Below are 26,925 nucleotides of genomic sequence, written 5' to 3'. Positions count from 1 at the left end.
TCATTTCAGTTTTTGGATATCATTCTTTTATATTCAACTCACAATCTCATTCTCTGTCTATGTATATACCTATGTTAAGGAAGAGAAAAGGCTGCATTTTGATTGACAGAGACATGTGACACAGAGTCACATGGGACCCTGGGTCAAGATTCCAAGCAAGGAGGTTGGAGGAGGTTTGTCCCAACTGACAACAGGTTTTCTCTTCTGAAACAGAAGGAAGTGTGGCTGATAGCTACAATTTCAACTGTAAAACATACCACTGGTCTTTGGAAGACATTAGCTGTGGATAGGGACTACTTCAGCCAAACTGCAGGTCAGTTGAACTGGAGAATACAAGGAAGATTCACCTCTTGGCTGGGAGCCTGTTATCCTTCCTTTTGGACTTTGGCCCACCTTGGACTCAACTTTTTGAGATACTATTAATGTGGGACTTAACTAGCTTAGGAAGCTAACTTATAGTATAGTTATTAGTTTTGGGGAAAATATTTAGAAATTTTCCTTCTCCTTGTTACCCCCATTCCTATCCAATTTCCCCATTAATAAACTCAAAATATTGAGATGCTTACCTCTTGTTTCTTCCCCTTAAACATCCCATAATAACATACCTAACTACCCCAATAATGACAAAGTTCTTTGGTGTTACAATAATCATCTCCTCATGTGGGGATATATACAGTTTGATCTTATTGAATAACTTTTGATTTCTCTTTCCAGTTTACCTTTATATATTCTTGAGTCTTATATTTGAAAAATTTTTCATTCAACTCTGGTATTTTCATCAGGAATGTTTCAAACTCCTCTATTTCACTGAATAATCCCCCCCCCCAAGAACAATAATGTTTAGTTTTTCTGTGTAAATGATTCTTGGTTTAAGTTTTGGCCTTTTCCCTTTGGAATATCATATTTTTGGACTTATGGTACTTTAATGTAAAAGCTAATAAAATCTTGTGTTATCCTGACTGTGACTCCATTATATGTGAATTGTTTCTTTTTGGCTGTTTACATTTTCTCCTTGATCTGGGAGTTTGAGAATTTAACAGTAATATTCCTTGTAGTTATCCTTTTGGGATATCTTTCAGGAGGGGATTGGTCTGATTCTAGAATATCAGGGCAGTTTATGATTTCTTACATTGATGATTTCTTTAAAGAAGATATCTAAGAACTTTTTTATATCATGGCTTACAGATAGTCCAATAATTCTTAAGTTCTATCTGCTGTGTTTATTTTTGAGGTCAATTTTCCCCTATGAGGTATTTAACATTATTTCTTTTTTTTCATTCTTTTGACTTTCTTTGTTTTGATGTATCATGGAGTCATTAGCTTCCACTTGGCCAATTCTGATTCTTGAAGTCATGATTTTCTTCAGTGAGCTTTTGTACCTCCTTTTCATTTGACCAATTTTACTTTGAAAGAATTATTTTCCTTAGTGAATTTTTGTACCTCTTTCCCTAAATAGCCAATTTTGTCTTTCAAGAAGTTTTTCTCTTAGTGTATTTTTATTTATCTTTTCCCATTTGGCCAATTCTGTTTTTAACAATTAACCTATTATTTTGTAATCTCTTAAGCTGCAACTTGGTTCTGTGTATCAGCATTACAAGAGTTTTACAAAAACCCAAGGTCACCAAAGAGACCCCTTTAATTTGAGAGTTCTGGAAATCTTAACTGCTGGTTCAGTTGCACCCAAGGGCTATTGCCATGGTGGAGCTTTCTCTAGTTCACTGTATTCTATGCCCACCCAAATAGACTAAAACTCTTCTTATATAAGTTGTTTTGGACTGAAAAGTTACTTCACTTTGTCTTTTTTTGGGTTATACTTCTCCACAATTGATTTTAAGGCACTATATTATTGCTTTTTGTTGGATAGAAATCAGATCATTCCCTGTATGTTCTCTCACCTCTTGGGTCTGCCCTAAGTACTTAATTTATTAAATTTAAAATTACCATCTTCACATCATCATCATTGCCATCATCATTGTTGTTATTGTTGTCATTATGTAATTTGAAACTTATGCCTATGTGGTTAATGTCATATATCATTTTTCCTCTACTTTTAGATGAAGCTAAAATTCAGAGAGGTTGATAAACTTATTCATGATTACTTCAATAGAAAATTTCAAATATGTGATTTTAATGCAGATCTTTCTATTAAGTGTCAGAAGACACCATATGAGTTATTTATGTCTTTAGTTACAATCACAATTCCATACCATTTTCCTTAACTGTTTTGGAGAATATATTTTGTGGGACATTCATTTCAGAATTTGTTGTGTTTATGTGTTGTGATGAAAAAAATTCAATTAAAATACACATGTATATCTCCTTTATCACCTTCTTCTTTATTCTTAATCATGGCCAATTAACACAGGGTTATTTACCTACTCTTTCTTTTTATTCTCTTTGTAATCCCAAAATGCATGAAAGAATTGCTGGTGATTCATTTGTATGAAGGCAAGAGGAAGGCTTAAATTGTTATTTGAATCTAGAATTCATAAAGAACCAGGATCATTAACTTACAAAAAGTGTGATTAGCTTAGTAATGAAAATGACAACTATGTTTCTTAAATATTTTGTCATTGTTGTACTTTGAGCCTGATAGTTAAAAAAGGAATATAATAATATAATAATTTGATAGGTTATTGATAGAAACGAATAAGTCTTCACTGACACATATTTTAAGTTATGGCAACCTTGGTATTTTAACATGAGCTAAATAAAGGCATGAAGAAGGAATAAGGTAAAGGGGTGCCAGGACATATCTGAATCTGTAACTACTGAGATATGAGATAAAAATCCCCAACCCTTTTAAATTAGGATTAGATTTTAATGTTAGCAGTAGTCTTAAGACAATCATAATTATAATTCTAAGATAGTAAATGATGTTAGCATTAGTGATTATCTTAGTAGGCCTTTTGTGATTATTTTAGTATAAATTTTAAAGTAAGATAACTGCTTGAATATTGTTAGCATAGGCAACAGTTTTAGCCTTAGCCTTCAAAACTGCTATATCATATACCTTCATACCTTCAGCAATTATAGTCTTGAGCTTGTGAATTGGCCTTCCTTAGAATAGAGAATTTTGCCTTGGTTAGAAGCCTGGTGATAGTTCTATGCCATTGTATACACCCCTTATATATCTTTAGGCTTTTGCCCCACTTTAAGACATTGTACCTCCTCCTTACCCTAGTTATCTTAGTATACATCATCCTTGACATCATCAGACTAAGGAAGTAGGGTTCAGGATTCCCCACTTCCTCCTTGCCAATCAAGTAACTTCTTTACCAAAGAGAAATATTTCCTGATTACTTCAACCAATCACATTTCTCTATTTTTATCACAGCCCTGATTTATTTTTATAATGGTATGTAAGTTGTGATATTCTTTGGGGTATATAGGAAGAGGTCTTTTGGTCTTGACCAGAAGTCAAGATTTCTTGTGGGACCAGCCATCCTAAAATAAACCTATCTTCATTTTTATGGCTTGGAGACTTGCTCATCATTTTTGTTCCTATGGTTAGAAATTATTCAATAGAGAAAAATATCTTTCTGGAATATATAAAGTGTTAAAAATAACATTAATCATGGAAGTTTATTACTAGATTCATAAGCATTTGTTAATAAAGAGAAAAAGGGAGAGATATTGGGTTTCAGTCTTTTTGACTTATGGTGGGAATACCATTCCCCATTTCCACCAGCATTCTGAACCTGTGCTTGCCAGAGATGGCCAGATAAGATAAAGGCTTTTCAAACTTCAGCTCCTTCTAGCTGAGGTTCTTTCCTTGGCTAGGTGAAATACTGAATAGGACTCATGATTAAATGATACCAGATATGAAATCTTGCTATAATAACTTAGTTCCTCTAGATTTTCAACCATCTTCCTCAGAGTGTTATGAATCTCCTAAGGTCATTCTAATAAAATAGGGTTGATGTGATATGAGGAAAAGAGCCAGTTCTTGGGGGCACGGAGGGGGTAAGGGAAGGGACTAGGATTTCCTTCCAGTCACCTTAATCCCTCTCTGTTTGTATTTAGTCTTAATTTATGATCAAGATTTTGATACTGAAACAAGGGAAAGAAATAATTTCTTTTTTCAGTACCAATGGAATTCCATATTCATGAAACATAAATACATATACACATACATATATATAGTTTTAAACATATACATGTATGCATATATTTTATATAAGGAGAGAGAGAGAGAGAGAGAGAGAAAGAGAGAGGGGGTGGGTGGGTGGGTGGGTGGGTGGGGACAACAAATGATATGGGAGTGGGAGTTTTCTTCAAGATTACATAGAATATTTGTTTTTTATCCTAATGCTATTTCATTGAAATCTTATATAAATATTATATTTACACCAGGTACATCTCCTACTATATTTTGTCATTTTTCCAAGAGAAAATGCTTTATAAAAATAAATTTGAAAAGAGGAAAAATGCATATTTCAGCTAAGTCCATCAATATATTGAAACATTGTGTAAAAGATTTTATAATATCTCAACTTTACCATGAAAGGGGGGATGGTGCTTCTTAATGATTCTTCTTCATGGCCCAGCTTGGTCATTATAATTTAGCAGCAATCTTTTTGATTTTTGTTGTCGCTCTTTCCATTTCCATTTCTCTAATCATTGTGTGTATTTTTTTCTGGGTTTGTGTATTTTATTTTATATCACTTCATGTAAAATTTCCCATGTTTCTTTTTATTCATCTAATTCATAGATAATTTCATCACTGAAAAATTATTTTAAATAGCTAGTCTATCCATTCCATAATCTACTTTGTTTCACAGACAACAGCTTTCATTGGGTCACCATTCTAATTTGTAATGATCTTTTTTATTTAATATTCATAGTGACATTCATGACTTCTAACCTATGAAGTTGGAAGTGAGTGAGATTTCAATTAGCAAGTTTAGGTGGGAGGTGGAAATTTCTACAACATGGAATGTTTTAGGTCAGTAATAATCTAGAATAAAAAAGGAGTTTTAAGTTGGAAGAAGGGTGTAAGATTTAGATTAATGTCCAGAAACTCCAAGAATTATATTTTATAAAGTTTATTAATAATCACTAGTAGTAAAGGAATAAAAAAGCAGTTATCTAACAAAATAAGTCCAAGTGACTAAATTTTCTTGTCTATTTAAAAAGCTCACTTCTGGGTAAACATGGCTGCAATCTAGACACAAAAATCTCTTCCTCTTCCCAGCACCCAATGAAATAGACTACCTCAAAAGAACATAAAAATCATCTTTGGAAAAATGGAGGGATGCTACAGTAGGGCTCAGCAACGAAGATATGTGGGGTTTGAGCATTTCCACAGTATAAGAAGGAGAAAAAGCTCTCACCCAAATGTGATCAGAACTACCCTTCCCCACCTTAACTACAGAACCAGAGTCGGGACCAGCACACTCACCAGACAGCGAGTGAGCAAGGGACTTTTCAGTAGTGAGGTGGGGGACACCACAAGGGTCCTTTGGATCTAACTAGGACTTCCAGGGACCTACCCCTAAGAGCAGTTAAACAGGAGACCCCTGAGCACTGAAGATCACAGGCCATGGGTGCTATTGAAAACTGCGGACCCTGTGGAGACTCCAGAGCCTGCTTGAGGCAAAAGCCCTGCTCCTCACTGTAGTGAATAGGGGGAACACCAGGGTACTTGGGAACTGACAAGAACTGCCAGGGACCTACCCCTCAGAGTGGTTTCACAGGAGACCCCTGCACATGGGAGAGCTCAAACCATGGAAACTCTAGCAAACTGTGGACACTGTGAAGATGACAGAACCTGCCTGAGGCAAAAGCCCTGCCATGTAACTCCAGAGAAAGCCTGCCCATCTCACTCAGATATCTGACTAAAAAGGAAAGGGAAAACCACCAAAAGGATGGTTCATTGTGCCCAAGACCAACAATCCAAAAAGAACAGAAAGAAAGTGACTATTGACAACTTTTATGGAGGGAAAATCCAGGCTACAGAGGAAAAAGAGGATGAAATTCATACAAAATCAAAACCTTCCTAAAAAAATGAAAATTGTCCACGAGCTCTGGAAGAACTCAAATTGAAACTTATCCAAAATATGGAAACCTTCCAGCAAGAAAAATGGGAAGATATTCAGAGAGAGGTGAACAGTCTGATATACAAGAACTCCCAATTGGAGAAATAGCTGGAAGACTCAAAAAACAGGGCAGACCAAACTGAAAAGGAAAACCAGTACTTAAAGACCAGAATTAAGCAACTGGAAGACAATGATCTTGCAAAGCAGCAAGAATTAATAAAGCAAAGTCAAAAAATTAATGAATTAGAAGAAAACATAAAATATCTCACTGACAAGGTGACAGACCAGGAAAAGAGAGGAAGGAGAGACAAAGTGATAATCATTGATCTACCTGAAAAACCAGAGATAAACAAAAATCTCAATGCCATACTACAAGAAATAATCAAAGAAAACTGTCCTGAGCTCTTGAAGAAGGGGGCAAAATAGAAATTGAAAAGGTTCACAGAATACCCTCTATACTAAATCCCCAAAAGACAACCCACAAAAATGTAATTGCTAATTTCATGAGCTTCCAAGCTAAGGAGAAAGTCTTACAAGAAGCCAAAAAGAGAAAGTTCAGATACAAAGGAGTACCAATCAGGATTATACAAGACCTGGCAGCAGCCGCACTAAAAGACTGCAAGCCCTAGAACACGTTATACAGAAAGGCACGAGAACTGGGCCTTCAACCAAGAATCAGCTATCCATCAAAACTGACTGTATATTTCCAGGAGAGAGTATGGGCATTCAACAAAATAGAAGATTTCCAAGTATTTGTAAAAAAAAAAAGACCAGAACTCAGTGGAAAGTTTGACATCCAAACACAAAGAGCAAGAGAAACATGAGAAGGTAAATATGAAAGAAAGGGAAAAGGATAAAAATGTTTTTTTCTATTCAAACTCTCTTCTATGAGGTCTACAATTAGATAAAATTATATATATTAACATATGAGGAAAATGTTATGTATAACTCTCAAGAATTGTATGCATTAATAGAGTAATCAGAAGAATCACTCACAGGGAAAGATAGGGACATTAAGACAATTTGGAGGATAAAAAAACAAAAAGAAAGAAAAAGGAAGGGGGGTAATCAATGATGGTACAAAGATATACTTGAAGAAATAAAAATAAATACAATAGAATAATCTTTGTCACACAAAGATACACATGGGAAGGGGAGAGGAAGAATTCTCTCATAAGAATGAGAGGAAGAGAGTGCTAATCGGTATTACTTAAACCTTACTCTCAGTGAAATCAACTCTGAGAGGGAAGAGCATCTAGATCCATGGGGAAATTGAATTCTATCTTACCCAACAAGGTAAGGGAGAAGGGAAAACTTAGGGGGTAGGGGGTGGGAGTTCAAAAAGGGAGGGAAGAAGGGGGAGGGAAAATAGAGCCCCCCCCAAAAAAAACAAAAACAAGGGAACAAAAAGGGAGGGGCCAGAAAGGGAAGCACAGCAAGGGAGGGGACTAAGGAGACTGATTTAAAGTAAATCACTGATTTAAAAGGTTATAGCAAAAGAAGAAAAGTCAGAATTAGGGGAGGATATCAAAATTCTGGGGAATCCACAAGTGACAATCATAACTTTGAATGTGAATGGGATGAACTCACTCATAAAATGTAGATGAATAGCAGAAGAGATTAGAATCCAAAACCCTACCTTACACTGGCTTCAAGAAACACACATGAAGCAGATAGATACTCACAAGGTCAGAATTAAAGTCTGGAGTAAGACCTATTGGGCCTCAAATGACAGAAAGAAGGCAGGAGTAGCAATCATGATATCTGACAGAACCAAAGCAAAAATAGACCTGATCAAAAGGGATAGGGAAGCTAAATACATCCTGATGAAAGGGAGTATAGACAATAAGGAAATATCACTAATCAACATGTATGCACCAAATGGTATAGCACCCAAATTTCTAATGGAGGAACTAGGAGAACTGAATGAGGAAATAGATAGTAAAACTATACTAGGGGGCATATCTGAACCAAACACTATCAAATTTAGATGAATCAAATAAAAAAATAAATAAGAAAGAGGTAAAAGATGTGAATGAAATCTTAGAAAAATTAGAGTTAGGAGGCGAAGTCAAGATGGTGGCCTAGAAGGAGCAGAAATTCAGACCTCTGAATACCCTTCCTAACCAATCACAAACTGAATGCTCTTAGAGGACTAAAAAACAAACTTAACAACAAGACAGAGACAAGGAACCCTCCCACAGGACATAATTCAAAAGGTACATCCCCCAAAAAGCCGGAATCCAAGAACACTCAGGTTTAAGAGGGAGACAAAAGGAAGGTCCAAGGACCAAACCACCCTCCCACCCAGAGTGCTGAGACTCGAGCAGTGGCTGGAACTTCTGGACGGTCAAAAGTGCTGGTCTGAAGGGCGTGCTTTGCAAGGAGGGCTGTGCTACTTTCAGAGCATCCAACACAGACAGTGGAGAAGGAGCTAGAGAGGGAGCATAGATCTGGCTGCACAGCACTCAAGAGAATCATCAAAAGGTAATTAAAAGAAGAGGAGAAAAAACAAAAACAAAACGACAACAAAAAAATTATTAAAGAGACTCAATAAGTTAAAATATGTATTCCTATAAGAAAAGAGGTCATTGGTTACTCTTAAAAACTGTTTCTATCACCTGGGCAGCTAGAAGAACTACACTTAGAGGGAACAGTGACAAACTGTATAGGATGAAAGGACAAGACATAAATAGGTATATAGATATATGCATGCATAAATACATATACGTGTGTGTGTGTATATATATATAAGGCGGGTGTATGGAGTGTTCAGGGAGGGGTAGTATCTCTGGTATGGAGGGCTTGTCATGCCCTCTTAGGGCAGCTCTCCAGCCTCTGACCCTCACCTGACACCCAGCTCTAACTTGTGGCTTCTAGTAGCTGCTAGCATGGGGCAGCGGCCACACCCCGGACAACGGCTTTGACAGGCTGGCTAAACCTTGTGAGGGTAGCCATTAGGTCGTCGACCCCTGGTGAGCCAGGGCTTTGCTCACCCAGCATGTGAAGACTGCTTCGGCGTAACAGGCGGAAGAAACCAATAAGAAGGTTCAACAACTGAGATGGTAACGCAGCAAAGCACTGTGGAGTGCTTAGGGCATGTTGGAGCACAAAGGACAAGATGGCCATCCAATGCAGCTGAGGAAGTCTCCAGGTGTAACGACTTTTCGTACCACTGGACGTAGGCTTCCAACACCGAGAGAGTGGGACTGTCTCTGTGCATTGGCTTTTCCAATTAAATTACCTTCACGCACAAGTATCTTTGTGCACACTCATCTAGCCTAACCCTGTCCACCCTCTTCAAAACCTGCGGCGATGGGGGAGTGGCAATGCAACAGGTGGAGGTGACCACTAGCAGTTGTAGTCAAGATCCTGCATGTAGGCGGCCCATGAACCAGTGGTTGCTCAGCCCTGTAGGGCAGCAGGGATGTTCGGCAGCATCCTGGGCGACTGAGCAGCCCTCTCTATGACAGCACTGCTCACCCTAATTAATGGAGGGGACTAGAAAAGGTGTCCCAAACATTGCCTGCCCTACAAACACCCGGTCAGCACATCGCGGCTGTCGGGTCATCCCTTTAAGTGGTCGAAATCAAAGAAAAAATACAAAGAAACTCCCTACTAGGAGCAGGGAACATCAGGGCATTACTTGACAGAGAGAAAATACCCCAAGACCTGAGAGAAGAAGAGCTCTAACTGGTAAAGAACTGGTGCGATATAACATCGACCTCGCAGCCTTAAGCGAAAGATGCTTACCAGAAGAGGAATCACTCAGCGAACCCACCACTGGATACACCTTATTCTGGAAAGGTAGAGCCTCAAATGAAGACAGAATCCACGGTGTTGGTCTGGCTATCAAGACCAGTTTGCTCAAACAGCTGCCAGACTTGCCTGTATCTGCAAGAAGCTCATGAAGATCCATTTGCCTCTCAGCAAAGACCGGTATGCCACAATCATTAGCTCATATGCCCCAACACTGACCAGCACAGTGGAGACCATCGATCAGATCTACTCTGACCTGAGTGCCTTCCTGCACTCAGTGCCCACAAATGACAAGCTGATACTACTGGGAGACTTCTACGCCCGTGTTGGCCAGGACCATGAAAGATGGAAAGGAGTGCTTGTCAAATACGATGTGGGCAAAATGAACAACAACGGTCTACTGCTACTCAGCAAATGCTCAGAAATCGAACTCTCCATCATGAACACTGTGTTCAGAATGACGAACAAATTTAAAACAATGTGGATGCACGCATGATCAAAACAGTGTCATCTCATTGACTACATCATTGTAAGCTGGCAAGACATTCAGGATGTACAGATCAGCAGAGCCATGAGAGGAGCTGAATGCTGGACAGACCACTGATTGGTTAGAGCAACTCTTCAAATGCGCATTGCGCCTTGCCATCCAAAACGCGTCCAGACAGTTCGTGCATTTTACAACGTGAGTCATCTTAGTGATTGATCTTATTTGCAAATATTCCAGCCCCGCCTGGACTACAAGCTGTCTGCCAAGGTACCACTCACTGGAAGCTCAACCGAGAAATGGAACCAGTTCAGAGACGCAGTGAAGGAAACATCAAAGGCCCCAAACAAAGCAACCACCAGGACTGGTTCCACGAGAACAACACTGCTATTGAAGACCTATTGAGGAGGAAGAACAAAGCCTTTATGGAGTGGCAAAATAACCCAAACTCTGCTCCTAAAAAGGGCAGATTCAAGTCTCTCCAAGCCACAGCACAGTGTGAGATCAGGAAGATGCAAGACCAATGGTGGGGAAAAAAGGCAGAAGAAATCCAGCGCTTTGATGATACAAAAAACTACAAACAATTTTTCAGTGCCCTCAAGATTGTCTATGGGCCATAAAACCCACCACCACTCCCTTGCTATCCTCTGATGGTGACACTCATAAAAGATAAAAAAGGCATCAGCAACAGGTGGAAAGAACACTTCAGTCACCTTCTCAACCGACCCTCTTAAGTCAAAAAAAGCGTCCTTGACCAGATCCCCCCAAACTGCACCATTGAACAACTCGACATCCCTCCTTCAATAGAGGAATTCCAAAAAGCCATTTAAACAAATGAGTGCAGGCAAAGCACCTGGTAAAGATGGGATCCCAACTGAGGTGTACAAGGCCTTAAATGGAAAGGCGTTCCAGGCATTCCACATAGTGCTGACCAGCATATGGGAAGAGGAAGGCATGCCCCCAGAATTCAGGGATGCCTCCATCGTAGCCCTATACAAGAACAAAGTTGCACAAGCAGCCTGTGACAACTACAGGGGCATTTCATTACTCTCCACTGCTGGAAAGATCCTCGCCCATGTTATACTCAACAGACTCCTGTCATCTGTTTCAGAGCAGAACCTGCCTGAATCACAATGTGGCTTCTGACCAGATCGTAGCACCATCGACATGGTCTTCACAGTGAGGCAAATGCAGGAAAAATGCCTTGAGCAGAACCTGAGTCTCTACATTGTCTTCATAGACCTGACAAAGGCATTTGACTCAGGGAACAGGGACGCATTGTGGGTGATCCTTAGCAAGCTCGGTTGCCCAGCAAAATTTGTCAAACTGATCCAGATCTTTCATGTCGACATGACAGGGGAAGTCCTTCCTGTTGGAGAGACTTCCAATCGCTTCAACATCTCCAATGGCGTGAAACAAGGCTGTGTCCTTGCTCCGGTACTATTCAACCTATACTTCACCCAAGTATTACGACATGCTGTGATGGATCTAGACCTGAGCATCTACATCAAATACCGACTGGATGGCTCACTATTCAACCTTCGCCACCTGACTGCAAAAACAAAGAAAATAGAGAGACTCATCCTAGAAGGTCTCTTCACAGATGACTGTAATCTCATGGCCCACCAAGAAAATTATCTCCAAACCATTGTGGACAGGTTCTCTACAGCAACAAAACTCTTTGGCCTGACTATCAGTCTTAGCAAAACAGAGGTGCTGTTCCAACCCGCACCAGGGAGGCCAACAAACCAGCCATGAATTACAATCAATGGCACGCAGCTTTCTAACATCAACACTTTCAAGTACCTGGGCAGCACCATCACCAACAACGGGTCCCTAGACCACAAGATTAATGCCAGGATCCAAAAGGCCAGTCAGGCACTTGGGCAGCTGCTCTCCAAAGTCCTCCAACACAGAGGCGTAAGCACTGTGATGAAGCTCAAAGTGTATAACACAGTGGTCCTCAGCTCACTCCTGTACGGTTGCGAGACATGGTCACTGTACCGGAAGCACATGAAACAGCTGGAGCAATTACACCAACACTCTCTCCAGTCAATCATGAAGATCTGATGGCAGGACCATATCACCAACGAGGAAGTCCTCGACAGAGCCAACTCAACCAGCATCGAAGTAATGGTCCTCAAAACCCAGCTACGATGGTTTGGACATGTCATCCGCAGGGACCCACAGCGAATACCAAGACAGGTATTCTATGGTGAACTGTCAGCTAGACTCAGGAAACAAGGTTGATCAAAGAAAAGATTCAAGGATCAGCTAAAGTCCAACTTGAAGTGGGCTGGCATTACACCAAAGCAACTAGAACTCGCTGCCTCTGACAGAAGCAGCTGGCGAACCCACATTAACCATGCCACCACCACCTTTGAAGACGAACAACGTCGACATCTTGCCGCTGCATGTGAATGCCGATGCCAGGCCACAAACGCACCTCCCATAACAACTGGAGTCCCATGCCCCATGTGCCACAAACTCTGCGCCTCAGTCTTTGAACTTCAAAGCCACATGAGGGTACATCAATAGATGATAATGCACAAAGACAATTTTCATTCTTGGTCAACGAGAGACTACCACTACTTAAAAAAAGAGAGGCTAATACTAAAAGAAATGGGGAAAGAAACAAATGGGGGTAAATTTATATGTCACAAAGAAGTTCATGGCAGGAGGGGGGAGAACATTGATACACAGAAAGGGTAAAGAGGTTAGAGATAGGGAATACACAACTCTTACGTGCTTTGAAACTGACCCAAAGAGGGAAGAAGAATCCAATCCATTGGTGCAGAGAATAGATTTGTGCCCTATTGGGGAGTAGAAGGGTAAAAAATGGACTGGTGGGGAGGGAAGCAGTACAAGGGAGGGAGAGTGTGTGTGGGGGTCAATTTTAAAAAACTACAGGGGAAAATAAGGGGGGATAAGAATGGAGTGGGGTAGAAAGGGAAGTAAAATACAGGTGGGAACTAGGGGGACTGAGTATAAACAAACATTGGTGTAGAAGGAAATAGTGAAAGAAGAAAAGGCAGGACAAGGAGTAGAAATCAACACAGCTGGTAATCATAACTCTAAATGTGAAAGGAATGCACTCACCCATAAAACCCAAGCAAATACCAGAGTGGATTAGAATCCAAAACCCTACCATATGCTGTCTACAAGAAACACACATGAGGAAGATAGATACACATAGGGTGAAAGTAAGAGGATGGAGGCAAATCTATTATTGGGCATCAACTGATAAAAAGAAGGCAGGAGTCGCAATTATGATATCTGACAAAGCCAAAGTAAAAATAAATCTATTTAAAAGAGATAGGGAAGGTAACTACATCCTGATAAAAGGCAGTATAGACAATGAGGAAATATCAGTACTCAATATGTATACACCAAATGGAATAGCATCCACATTTCTAAAGGAGAAACTAGAGGAGCTCAAGATTGAAATAGACAGAAAATCTATACTAGTGGGAGATCTGAACCTTCCCCTATCCGAACTATATAAATCAAACAAAAAATAAAAAAGAGATAAGAGAAGTGAATGAAAGCTTAGGAAAATTAGAGTTATTAGACATGTGGGGAAAAATAAATAGGGACAAAAAGGAATATAACTTCTTTTCAGCAGCACATGGTACATTCACAAAAATTGACCATGTATTAGGGCATAAAAACATTGCAAACAAGTACAAAAGGGCAGAAATAATAAATGCAACCTTCTCAGACCACAATGCAATAAAAATAATAATTAGTAAGGGTACATGGAGAGATAAATCAAAAATTAATTGGAAATTAAACAATAAAATTCTCCAAAACTGGTTAGTTAAAGAACAAATCATAGAAACAATTAATAACTTCATTGAAGAAAATGACAATGATGAGATATCCTTTCAAAACCTATGGGATTCAGCCAAAGCAGTACTCAGGGAGAAATTTATATCCTTGAGTTCATATATTAACAAATTAAGAAGGGCAGAGGTCAATGAATTCAGTATGCAAATTAAAAAAAAAACTAGAAAGCAAACAAATTAAAAACGCTTAGATGAAGACTAAATTAGAGATCCTAAAAATCAAAGGAGAATTTAATAGAATTTAAAGTCAAAGAACTATTGATTTAAAAATAAGTCTAGAAGCTGGTACTTTGAAAAAACAAATAAAATAGACCAAGTACTAGTCAGTCTAATTAAAAATAGGAACGAAAAACACCAAATTGACAGTATCCAAGATAAAAAGGGAGACCTCACCTCTAATGAAGGAAATTAAGGCAATCATTAAAAGCTACTATGCCCAATTATATGGCAACAAATATGGTAATCTAGGTGATATGGATGAATACTTACAAAAATATAATTTGCCTAGACTAACAGAGGAAGAAATAAATTATCTAAACAACCACATATCAGAAAAAGAAATTGAACAAACTGTCAAAGAACTCCCTAAGAAAAAATCCCCAGACCCATATGGATTCACAAATGAATTCTATCAAACATTCAAAGAACAACTAATCCCAATATTATACAAACTATTTGAAATAATAAACCAAGAAGGGGTTCTACCAAATTCTTTTTATGACACAATCATCGTACTGATCCCAAGATAAAAAACAGAGAAAGAAAACTATATGCCAATCTCCCTAATGAATATAGATGCAAAAAATCTTTAATACAATACTAGAAAAAAGATTCCAGCAAGTCATCACAGGGGTTATCCACTATGATCAGATAGTATTCATACCAGGACTGCAAGGATGGTTCAATATTAGGAAAATCATTCACATAATTGACCATATTAACAAGAAAACCGATAAAAAATCACATGATTATCTCAATAGATGCAGAAAATGCCTTTGATAAAATACAACACCCATTCCTATTGAAAACACAAAAAAGTATAAGAATACAAGGTCCTTTCATAAAAATAATAAACAGAATTTATCTAAATCCATCAGTAAATATCATCTGCAATAGGGATAAACTCAAAGCCTTCACAATAATATCAGGAGTAAAACAAAAATGCCTGCTCTCACCTTTATTATTTAATATTGTACTAGAAACAATAGCAATAGGAAATAGAGAAGAAAAAGAAATTGGAGGTATTAAAATTGGCAATGAGGAGACCAAGCTGTAATTCATTGCAGATGATATGATGGTCTACATAGAGAATCCTAGAGAATCAACCAAAAAGCTCGTCGAAATGATCAACAATTTTAGCAAAGTTACAGGATACAAAATAAACTTGCATAAGTCATCAGCATTTTTATATATCTCCAATCCAGTTCATCAGCAAGAATTAGAAAGTGAAATTCCATTTAAAGTCACCCCAGACAATATAAATTCTTAGGAATCTATCTGCGGAGACAAACATAGGAACTATATGAACACAACTACAAAACAATGTCCACACAATTAAAACTAGACCTAAACAATTGGAAAAACATTGATTGATCATGGGTGGAACAATCTAACATAATAAAAATTACCATCCTACCCAAACTTATATATCTATTTAGTGGCATACCCATTGAACTTCCAAAAAGCTTTTTTAATGAATTAGAGAAAACAATAATGAATTTCCTTGGGAAGAACAAAGCATGAACAATATCCAGGGAAATAATGAAAAAAAATACAAATGAAGGTGGCCTTGCTGTCACAGATCTCAAACTATATTACAAAGCAGTGTTCATCAAACAAATTTGGTACTGGCTAAGAGACAGAAAGGAGGATCAGTGGAATAGCCTAGGGGTAAATGACCTCATCAAGAAAGTCTATGACAAACCCAAAGACCCCAGGTTCTGGGACAAAATCCACTATTTGATAAAAATAGCTAGGTAAACTGCAAGACAGTGTTGGAGAGATTAGATTTAGATCAACACCTCACACCCTACACCATGATAAACTTAGAATGGGTGAATGACCTGAATATGAATAAGGAAACTATAAGCAAATTAGGTGAATACAGAATGTCAGATAATTGGGAAGGGAAAGATTTTAAAACCAAGCAAGACTTAGAATGAGTCACAAAATGTAAAATAAATAATTTTGACTACATCAAATTAAAAAAGTTTTTGTACGAACAAAACGAATGTAACTAAAACTAGAAGGGACGCAACAAATTGGGAAACAATCTTCATAACAAAAACCCATGACAAAGGTCTAATTACTCAAATTTATAAAGACTTAAACCAGTTGAACAAAAAGTCAAGCCATTCTCCAATTGATATTTTGGCAAGGGACATGAACAGGCAGTTTTCAGCCAAAGAAAACAAAACTATTAATAAGAGCATGAAAACATGTTCTTAATCTCTTATAATCAGAGAGATGCAAATCAAAACAACTCTGAGGTATCACCTCACACATAGCAGATTGGGCAACATGACAGCAAAGAAAAGTAATGAATGCTGGAGGGCATGTGGCAAAGTGGGAACACTAATTCATTGCTGATGGAGTTGTGAATTAATCCAACCATTCTGGAGGGCAATTTGGAACTATGCCCAAAGGGTGATGAAAGACTTTCTGTCCTTTGACCCTACCATAGCACTGCTGGGTTTGTACCCCAAAGAGATAATAATTAAAAAGACATATACAAGGATATTCATCACTGCACTCTTTGTGGTGGCCAAAAATTGGAAAATGAGGGGATACCCTTCAACTGACAAATGACTGAATAAATTGTGGAACATGTTGGTGATGGAATACTATTGTGCTAAAAGGAATAATAAAGTGAGGAATTCCATGGAGACTGGAACAACCTCCAGGAAGTGATGCAGAGTGAAAGGAGCAGAACCAGGAGAACATTGTACACAGAGACTGAGACACTGTGGTACAATCAAACGTAATGGACTTCTCCATTAGTGTCACTACAATGTCCCTAAACAATCTGCAGGTATCTAGGAGAAAAAACACTATCCATAAACAGAACACAAACTATGGGAGTAAAATCACCAAGGAAAGGCAACTGCTTGACTACAGGGGCAGAGTGGATAAGAATGAGGAGAGACACTAAATGAACACCCTAATGCAAATACAAACAACAAGGAAATTAATTTGGAACAAAGACAAATGTGATACCCAGTGGAATCGCGCATCGACTAAGGGAGGGGTGGTGGGGAGGAAAAGAAAATTATCTCTGTTTTCAATGATTAATGTTTTAAAATGACCAAATAAAATAATGTTTAAAAACAAAAAAAAAATTAGAGTTAATAGATATATGGAGAAAAATAAATAGGGACAAAAAGGAATACACCTTCTTTTCAGCAGCACATGACACATTCACAAAGATTGGCCATACACTAGGTCATAAAAACATGGCATACAAATGCAGAAAAGCAGAAATAATAAATGGAAACTTCTCAGATCATAAGGCAATAAAAATAATGATCAATAAGTGTACATGTAGAGCCAAATTAAAAATCAATTGGAAATTAAATAATGATACTCCAAAATCTGTTAGATAGAGAACAAATAATAGAAACAATAATTTTTTGAAATAAATGACAATGCTGAGACATCCTTTCAAACATTATGGGATGCAGCCAAAGCAGTAGTTAGAGGAAAATTCATATCCCTGAGTGCATATATTAACAAATTAGTGAGTACAGGGATCAATGAATTGGGCAAAAACAAAACAACTTGAAAGCAAACAAATTAAAAATGCCCAGGAGAAAACCAAATTAGAAGTCCTAAAAATTAAGGGAGAAATTAATCAAATCGAATGTTTGAACTATTGAACTAAAAAATAAGACTAGAAGTTGGTGCTTTGAAAAAACAAACAAAATAGAAAAAGTACAGATCATTCTAATTAAAAAAAAAGGAAAGAAGAAAAGCAAATTAAAAGTATTATAGAAGAAAAGGGGGACCTTACCTCCAATGAAGAGGAAATTAAGGCAATCATTATAAACTACTTTGCCCAATTATAAGGCAAAAATATGCCAATCTAGGCAATATGGATGAATATTTACAAAAATATAAATTGCCTAGACTAACAGAAGAAGAAATCCAATTCTTAAATAATCCTATATCAGAAAAATAATTCCAAGAAGCCATTAATGAACTCCCTAAAAAAAGAAAAAAAAAACGAATAGCTAATCTCAATACTATACAAACTATTTGACATAATAAGCAATTCTACTAAATTCCTTTTATGACTAAAATATGGTACTGATTCCAAAGCCAGGCAAGTCAAAAATGGAGAAAGATAACTACAGACCAATCTCCCTAATGAACAGAGATGCAAAAATCTTAAACAGGATACCAGCCAAAAGACTCCAGAAAGTGATCAGAAAAGTCATTCACTATGATCAAGTAGTATGTATAACAGGAATGCAGGGCTGGTTCTATATGAGGAAAAACATCCACATAATTGACCATATCAATAAGCAAACCAACAAAAATCACATGATTATCTCAACAGACGCAGAAAAAAGCCTTTGATAAAATAAAACAATCATTCTTATTAAAACACTAGAAAGCATAGGAATAGAAGGGTCTTTCCTAAAAATAATGAACAGTATAAATCTAAAACCATCATTAAACATCATCAAAATGGGGATTAACTAGATGCATTCCTAATAAGATCAGGAGTGAAACAAGGATGCCCATTATCACCTCTACTATTTGACATTGTACTAGAAACACTAGCAGTAGCAATTAGAGAAGAAAAAGAAATAGAAGGTATTAAAATTGGCAATGAGGAGATCAAGCTGTCACTCTTTGCAGATGATATGATGGTCTACATATAGAATCATAGAGAATCAACAAAAAAGGTAGTAGAAATAATCAACAACTTTAACAAAGTAGTAGGATATAAAATAAACTCACATAAGTCATCAGCTTTATATATATATATATCTCCAAGTCATCTCAGCAACAAGAATTAGAAAGAGAAATTTCATTCAAAATTTTAAACAATATGAAATACTTAGGAATTTATCAACTGAGACAAACATAGGAACTATATTAACACAACTACAAAACACTCTCCACACAACTAAAACTAGTCTTGAGCAATGGGAAAAAAAACATTAACTGCTCATTGGTAGGATGAGATAATATAATAAAAATGACCATCCTACCCAAATTTATCTATCTATTTAGTGCCATACCGACTGAACTTCCAAAAAGCCTTTTTAATGAATTAAGAATAAAAAAACATAACAAAGTTCATTTGGAAGAACAAAGGATCAAGGATATCCAGGGAAATAATGAAAAAAAAAATACAAAGGAAGGTGGCCTTGCAGTCCCAGATCTCAAACTATATTGTAAAGCAGTGGTCATCAAAGCAATTTGATAATGGCTAAGAAACAGATAGGAGGATCAGTGGAATAGACTTGGTGTAAGTGACCTCAACAAGACAGTCTATGACAAACCGAAAGACCCCAGGTTTTGGATAAAAAATCCATTATTTGTTAAAAACTACTGGGAAAATTGGAAGACAGTATGAGATAGATTAGGTTTGGATCAACACCTCACACCCTACACTAAGATAAACTCAGAATGGTTGAATGACTTGACCATAAAGAAGGACACTATAAGTAAATTAGGTGAACAGAGAATAGTATATATGTCAGACCTTTTCGAATGGAAAGATATTAAAACAAAGCAAGACATAGAAAGTCACAAAATGTAAAATGAATAATTTCGACTACATCAAGTTAAAATGTTTCTGTAAAAACAAAAACAATATAACTAGAGTCAGAATAGAAGCAACAAATTGGGAAAAAATCTTCATAACAAAAACCTCTGACAAAGGTCTAATTATTCAAAATTATAAAGAGCTAAATCAATTGTACAAAAAATCAAGCCATTCTCCAGTTGATAAATGGGCTAGGGATATGAATAGTCAGTTTTCAGTTAAAGAAATCAAAACTCTTAATAAGCACATGAAAAAGTGTTTTAAATCTCTTATAATCAGAGAAATCCAAATCAAAAAGCCTCTGAGATATCACCTCACACCTAGCAGATTAGGTAACATGACAACAAAGTAAAGTAATGAATGCTTGATGGAATGTGGCCAAGTCGAGACATTAATGCATTGCTGGTGAATTTGTGAATTGATCCAATCATTCTGGAAGGTAATTTGGAACTATGCCCAAAGGGTGATAAAAGACTGTCCGCCCTTTGACACAGCCATAACACTGATGGGTTTGTATCCCAAATAGTTCATAAGGAAAAAGACTTGTACAAGAATATTCATCGCTGCACTCTTTGTGGTGGTAAAAAATTGGAATATAAGGGGCTGCCCTTCAGTTGGGGAATGGCTGAATAAATTGTGGTACATGTTGGTGATGAAATACTATTGTGCTAAAAGGAATAATAAAGTGGAGGAATTCCATGGAGACTGGAACAACCTCCAGGAAGTGATGCAGAGAGAAAGGAGCAGAGCCAGGAGAACATTGTACAGAGACACTGATACACTGTGGTATAATCGAATGTAATGGACTTCTCCATTAGTGTCATTGCAATGTTCCTGAACAATCTGTAGGAATCTAGGAGAAAAAAACACTACCCATAAACAGAGGACAAAGGGTAGGAGTAAAAATACTGAGGAAAGGCAAATGCTTGACTACAGAGGTGGAAGGCATATGATTGAGGAGAGACTCTTAATGAACACCCTAATGCAAATACCAACAACATGGAAATGAGTTCAAATCAAGGTCACATGTGATACCCAGAGGAAACACGTGTCACCTATGGCAGGGGTGGTGGGAGGGGAGGAGTAGGAAAAGAAAATTATTTTCATTTCCAATGAATAATGTTTGAAAATAACCAAATAAAATAATGTTTAAAAGGAAAAATAAAATCTCACTCCACCAAAGCCATGATAGGAAGAGAAGAGAGTGAGAGTTGGGGCTACACCAAATTTATATCCTCTCTATGTTAGCACATAAAATGAGGAGAAGAGTGGAGTGATGGGAATTGTAGTTCTAGGGTACCGATATTAATTACACAAATCCTCCTGTGATACTTTGGGAGACTAGTCTCCCCAATGGATGATTTAAACATAACCAGCTTTTACCTCTAGAGATATTCAAATAGAGGTACATACAATATTGCACTTTCTAAGAGGAAAATAAAATAGTTAGAGATAAAAGGAAAATAGAAGAGAGAAAAAGCAAAAACAATGTTTGCTAGGCACATTGACAAAAAGCTAATTAGGTGTCAGTCCCCTTTGGTATAAGAGTTTAAATTCAAAATAAATGTGTTTGAATCCCCACAGTTCAATTTCACCACATCCCAAAGTTCATTCTGGATCTTTTGGTGCAGTGTGAGGTTTCTTCAGGCATCTCCATTGAACCTTCTCCAAACAGTTCACTTTCTAGATTTGGGGAGGTAGCGAGTTTCTTATGCTAAAATTATTCCCAAACAAGAAATTTTTTATAAATCTAGAATTATATGACAATTGTGTAATCCCTCTGAGAGGAGTGTTGACAAAAAAAAAAACATGTATGCATGACTGAATTATGAGGTATGTGAATCAATTGTTAAAAAGAAATAAAAATATTTTAAAAAATAGAAGAAAAGCAAAAGTCAAAATCAAATAAATAAGAATAAAAATTCTGAGTAGGTAAGAATAAGCTTATAACAGGGCCCAGAATCAGGGCCCAATACGTTGATTCATGTCCCAAAAGCCTGTAGGACCACTGTAGCAAAATGCACTTACCCAATCAGGAGCCAGGACTACAGAAAATTTCCACACTTATAAAAGACAGAAAAGGGACTAGATCTTTGTAACAGAAGGGAAATAGTATTCCCTGGTCAGATTTTACCTTTGCTCTCAGCGATAGGGGAGCCAGTATTCTATCCAAACTGAGGTACTTTTCAGAATATGGCACAGGAAAGACCTGCATCTGATGTATGTCAATCAGCCACAACCTTGAGCCTCGAAATAAGTCCTCTGTCTTGGCACAGATTCTCATTAATCCCATCGGGACTGGTTGATCTCCTTGACCTTGTGCTTCTTGGCACTGTATAATGGCTCTTTTATGATCCCTTCTCCTGGAAGCAGGCACAATTATTAATCATTAATATTTAAACAATCCATGGCAGGTTTCCATGGGTCTAAAGCTTTTGGGTATCTAGTAATATTAAGGTTAATGGATATTGTAAAGTTATATTAGTGCAATTAAAAAAATAATACTGGTAATGTGCTTCAAGTATAAAAATGAGAGAAAAAAGAAAACTCAAGTATTCTATTGTACATACATGGAAAAACAATGATAAAATTTAAGAAATCAAAAATCTGTAGTTCACGATCAGTGACAAACTGTGTTTGCCCAATATAAGTAGAATACAATGGTTTCTTATGTAAAATGAGATCCATTTCCTTTTTATTTATTTTATTTGGACAATTTCAAACATTATACCTTGGTTACAAAAATCATAATTCTATTCCTCCCTTTCCTAACCCTGTCCTTCCTATTGCCAATGCGCAATCCCACTGGGCATGTGTCCTTAATAAGAACTTATTTCCATGCTGTTGATGCTTGCACTAGGATGTACCTTTAGTGTCCATATCCCCAGTCATATCCCCCTTGACCAATGTAATCAAGCAGTTGATTTTCTTCTGTGTTTCTACTTCCACAGCTTTTACTTTGAATGTGGATTTCTCATAGAACCCTCTGGGATATTCAGGATCACTGAATTGCCACTAATGGAGAAATTAATTACATTTGATTGTACCATGGTGTATCGAAGGAATTCCTCCACTCTATTATTCCTTTTAGCACAATAGTGTTCCATCACCAACATATACCAAAATTTGTTCAGCCATTCCCCAATTGAAGGGCATCCCCTCATTTTCCAATTTTTGGCACCACAAGGAGCACAGCTATGAATATTCTTGTACATGTATTTTCCTTATGAACTCTTTGGGGTACAAAAAAAGCAGTGCTATTGCTGGATCAAAGGGCAGGCCATCTTTTAGTGCCATTTGGACATAGTTCCAAATTGCCCTCCAGAATGGTTGGATCAGTTCACAACTCCACCAGCAATGAATTAATGTTCTCACTTTGCCACATCCCCCCTAACATTCTTTACTTTCCTTTGCTGTCATGTTAGGTAATCTGCTAGGTGTTAGGTGATACCTCAGAGTTGTTTTTATTTGCATCTCTCTGATTATAAGAGATTTAGAACACTTTGTCTTCTGCTTATTAATAGTTTTGATTTCTTTGACTGAAAACTGCTTATTCATGTCCCTTGCCCTTTTATCAATTGGAGAATGGCTTGATTTTTTGTACAATTGATTTAGCTCTTTATAATTTTGAATAATTAGACCTTTGTCAGAGGTTTTTGTTATGAAGATTTTTTCCCAATGTGTTACTTCCCTTCTCATTTTGGTTACATTGTTTTTGTTTGTACAAAACCTTTTTAATTTGATGTAATTGAAATTATTTATTTTACATATTGTGACTCTTTCTAAGTCTTGTTTGGTTTTAAAATCTTTCCTTTCCCAAAGGTCTGACATGTATACTATTCTATGTTGACATAATTTACTTTTAGTTTCCTTATTTATGTTCAAGTCATTCAACCATTCTGAGTTTATCTTGGTGTAGGGTGTGAGGTGTTGATCCAAACCTAATCTCTCCCACACTGTCTTCCAATTTTCTCAGCAGTTTTTATCAAATAGTGAATTTTTGTCACAAAAGCTGGCATCTTTAGGCTTGTCATAGACTGTCTTGCTGAGGTCACTTACCCCAAGTCTATTCCACTGATCCTCCTTTATGTCTCTTAGCCAGTACCATACTTTTTTGATGACCACTGTTTTATAGAGTAGTTTGAGATCTGGGACTGCAAGGCCACCCTCCTTTGCATTTTTTTCATTATTTCCCTGGATATCTTTCATCTTTTGTTCTTCCAAATGAAGTCTGTTATGATTTTTTCTAATTCAGTAAAAAAGTTTTTTTTGGTAGTTCAATGGGTTTGGCACTAAATAAGTAAATAAGTTTGGTTAGGATGGTCATTTCTAATATGCTAGCTTGTCTTACCCACGAGCAAATAATGTTTTTTCCAACTTTTTAGATCTAATTTTCATTGTGTGGGAAATGTTTTGTAGTTGTATTCATATAGTTCATGTGTTTGTCTCAGCAGATAGATTCCTAAGTATTTTATATTGTCTAGGTTGATTTTATTTTTATTTTTTTATACCCTTACCTTCCATCTTGATGTCAATACCATACATTGGCTCCACAGCAGAAGAGTGGTAAGGGCTAGGCAATGGGGATCAAGTGACTTGCCAGGGTCACACAGCTGGGAAGTGTCTGAGGCCAGATTTGAACCCAGGACCTTCCAAATCTAGGCCTGGCTCTCAATACACTGAGCTACCCTAGTTGCCCCCAACAGGTTGATTTGAAATAGATTTTCTTTTTCTAATTTTTGCTGCTGAGTTGTTTTGGAGATATATAGAAATGCTGGTGAGTTATGTGGGTTTATTTTTTATCCTGCATATTTGCTAATGTCATTGATTATTTCCACTATTTTTTTAGTTGATGCTCTAGGATTCTTCAAGTAGACCATCATATCAATTGCAAAGAGTGATAGTTTGGTCCCTTCATTGCCAATTTTAATACCTTCGATTTCTTTTTCTTCTCTAATTGCTTCTGCTAGTGTTTCTAGTACAATGCTAAATAACAGTGGTCATAATGGGCATCCTTGTTTCACTCCTGATCTTATTAGGAATGGATCTAGTTTATGCACATTGCAGATGATGTTGAATGATGGTTTTACATAAATACTTTTCATTATTTTTAGGAAAGACCCTTCTATTCCTATACTTTCTGGTGTTTTCAATAGGAATGAGTGTTTTATTTTGTCAAAGTTATTTCTGCATGTATTGAGATAATCATGTGGTTTTTGTTGGTTTTCTCATTGATATGGTCAATTATGTGGATGGTTTTCTTAATATTGAAACATCTTTGCATTCCTGGTATAAATCCCACCTGATCATAGTGAATAACACCTGTGATGACTTGCTGGAGTTTTTTGCTAGTATTGTATTTAAGAATTTTACACCTATGTTCCTTAAGGAAATTGGTCTGTAGTTTTATTTCTCTACTTTTGACCTATCTGGCTTTGGAATCAGTAAAATATTTGTGTCAGAAAAGGAATTTGGTAGCATTCCCTCTTTGCTTATTATGTCAAATAGTTTGTATAATACTGAGATTAGCTGTTTTTAAATGTTTGATAGAATTCACTTGTGAACCCATCAGGCCCTGGAGATTATTTTCTTAGGGAATTTTTTGATGAACTGTTCAATTTATTTTTATGATATGGGATTATATAAGAATTTTATTTCTTCTTCTGTTAATCTAGACAATTTATATTTTTGTATATATTCATCCATATCACCTAGATTGGCCTATTTATTGCCATATAATTGGGCATATAATTGTTTTTAATCATTGCCTTAATTTCCTCTTCATTGGAGGTGAGGTCTCTTTTTTCTTCTACGATACTTTTAATATGGTTTCTTTCCTTTTTTTTTATTAGATTGACCAGAACTTTGTCTTTTTTGTTTGTTTTTTTCAAAATACCACCTCTTAGTCTTATTTATTAGTTCAATAGTTCTTGTAGTTTTGATTTTATTAATTTCTCCCTTAATTTTTAGGATCTCTAATTTAGTTTCCTTCTGGGGATTTTTAGTTCATTCACTTTCAAGTTTTTTGATTTGCATGTCCAATTCATTGACCTCTGCCCTCCATAATTTTTAATATATGAAATCAAGGATATAAATTTTCTCCTGAGTACTGCTTTGTCTACATCCCATAGATTTTGAAAGGATGTGTCCTCATTGTCATTTTCCTAAATGAAATTATTAATTGTTTCTATTATTTCTTCTCTAACTCATTTTGTAGAATCATCTTATTTATTTTCCAATTTATTTTTATTTGACACTCCATGTACCCTTACAATTTTCTTAGATCATTTCTGGTAGTATGATGTCAAAATGTCTTTTTATTTCTAGCCTTTCAGGTAGACAAATGATTCTAAAATTGTCTCTCCTTGCTCTGTTTTCCTTATGTGTCATCTTCTCAGTGAGATATTTTATATTTTCTTTTATTTTGTCAGTCTTTTGACATTACTTTATTAATTCATGTTGTTTTGAAAGATCATTGTCTTCCAGTTGCCTAATTCTGGTATTTAAAGACGGGTTTTCCTTTTCAGTTTAGCCTATCCTGCTTTTTGTGGATTCCAGCTGTTTCTCCAATTGGGAGCTATTCTCCTTTAAACTGTTATTTTTCTCTTTAAACTATTTCCCACTTTTCTTGCCAGAGGGCTTCCATCTTTTTTTTTTAATTTTTATTTGGTCATTTCCAAACATTATTCATTGGAAACAAAGATAATTTTCTTTTCTTCCATCCCCACGCTCCCACCACCTCTCCCTTAGCCCACGCACTATTCCACTGGGTATCACGTGTTCTTGATTTGAACCCATTTCCATGTTGTTGGTATTTGCATTAGAGTGTTCATTCAGAGTCTCTCCTCAGGCATATCTCCTCCACCCCTGTAGTCAAGCAGTTACTTTTCATTGATGTATTTACTCCCACAGTTTATCCTCTGCTTGTGAATAGTGTTCTTTAGATCCCTACAGATTGTTCAGGGACATTGCACTGCCACTAATGGAGAAGTCCATCACCTTTGATTGTACCAC

The sequence above is a fragment of the Monodelphis domestica genome, chromosome 7, assembly GCF_027887165.1.
Source record: "Monodelphis domestica isolate mMonDom1 chromosome 7, mMonDom1.pri, whole genome shotgun sequence".
NCBI classification, from domain to species: Eukaryota; Metazoa; Chordata; class Mammalia; order Didelphimorphia; family Didelphidae; genus Monodelphis; species Monodelphis domestica.
Note: the sequence above shows the minus strand (reverse complement) of the source record.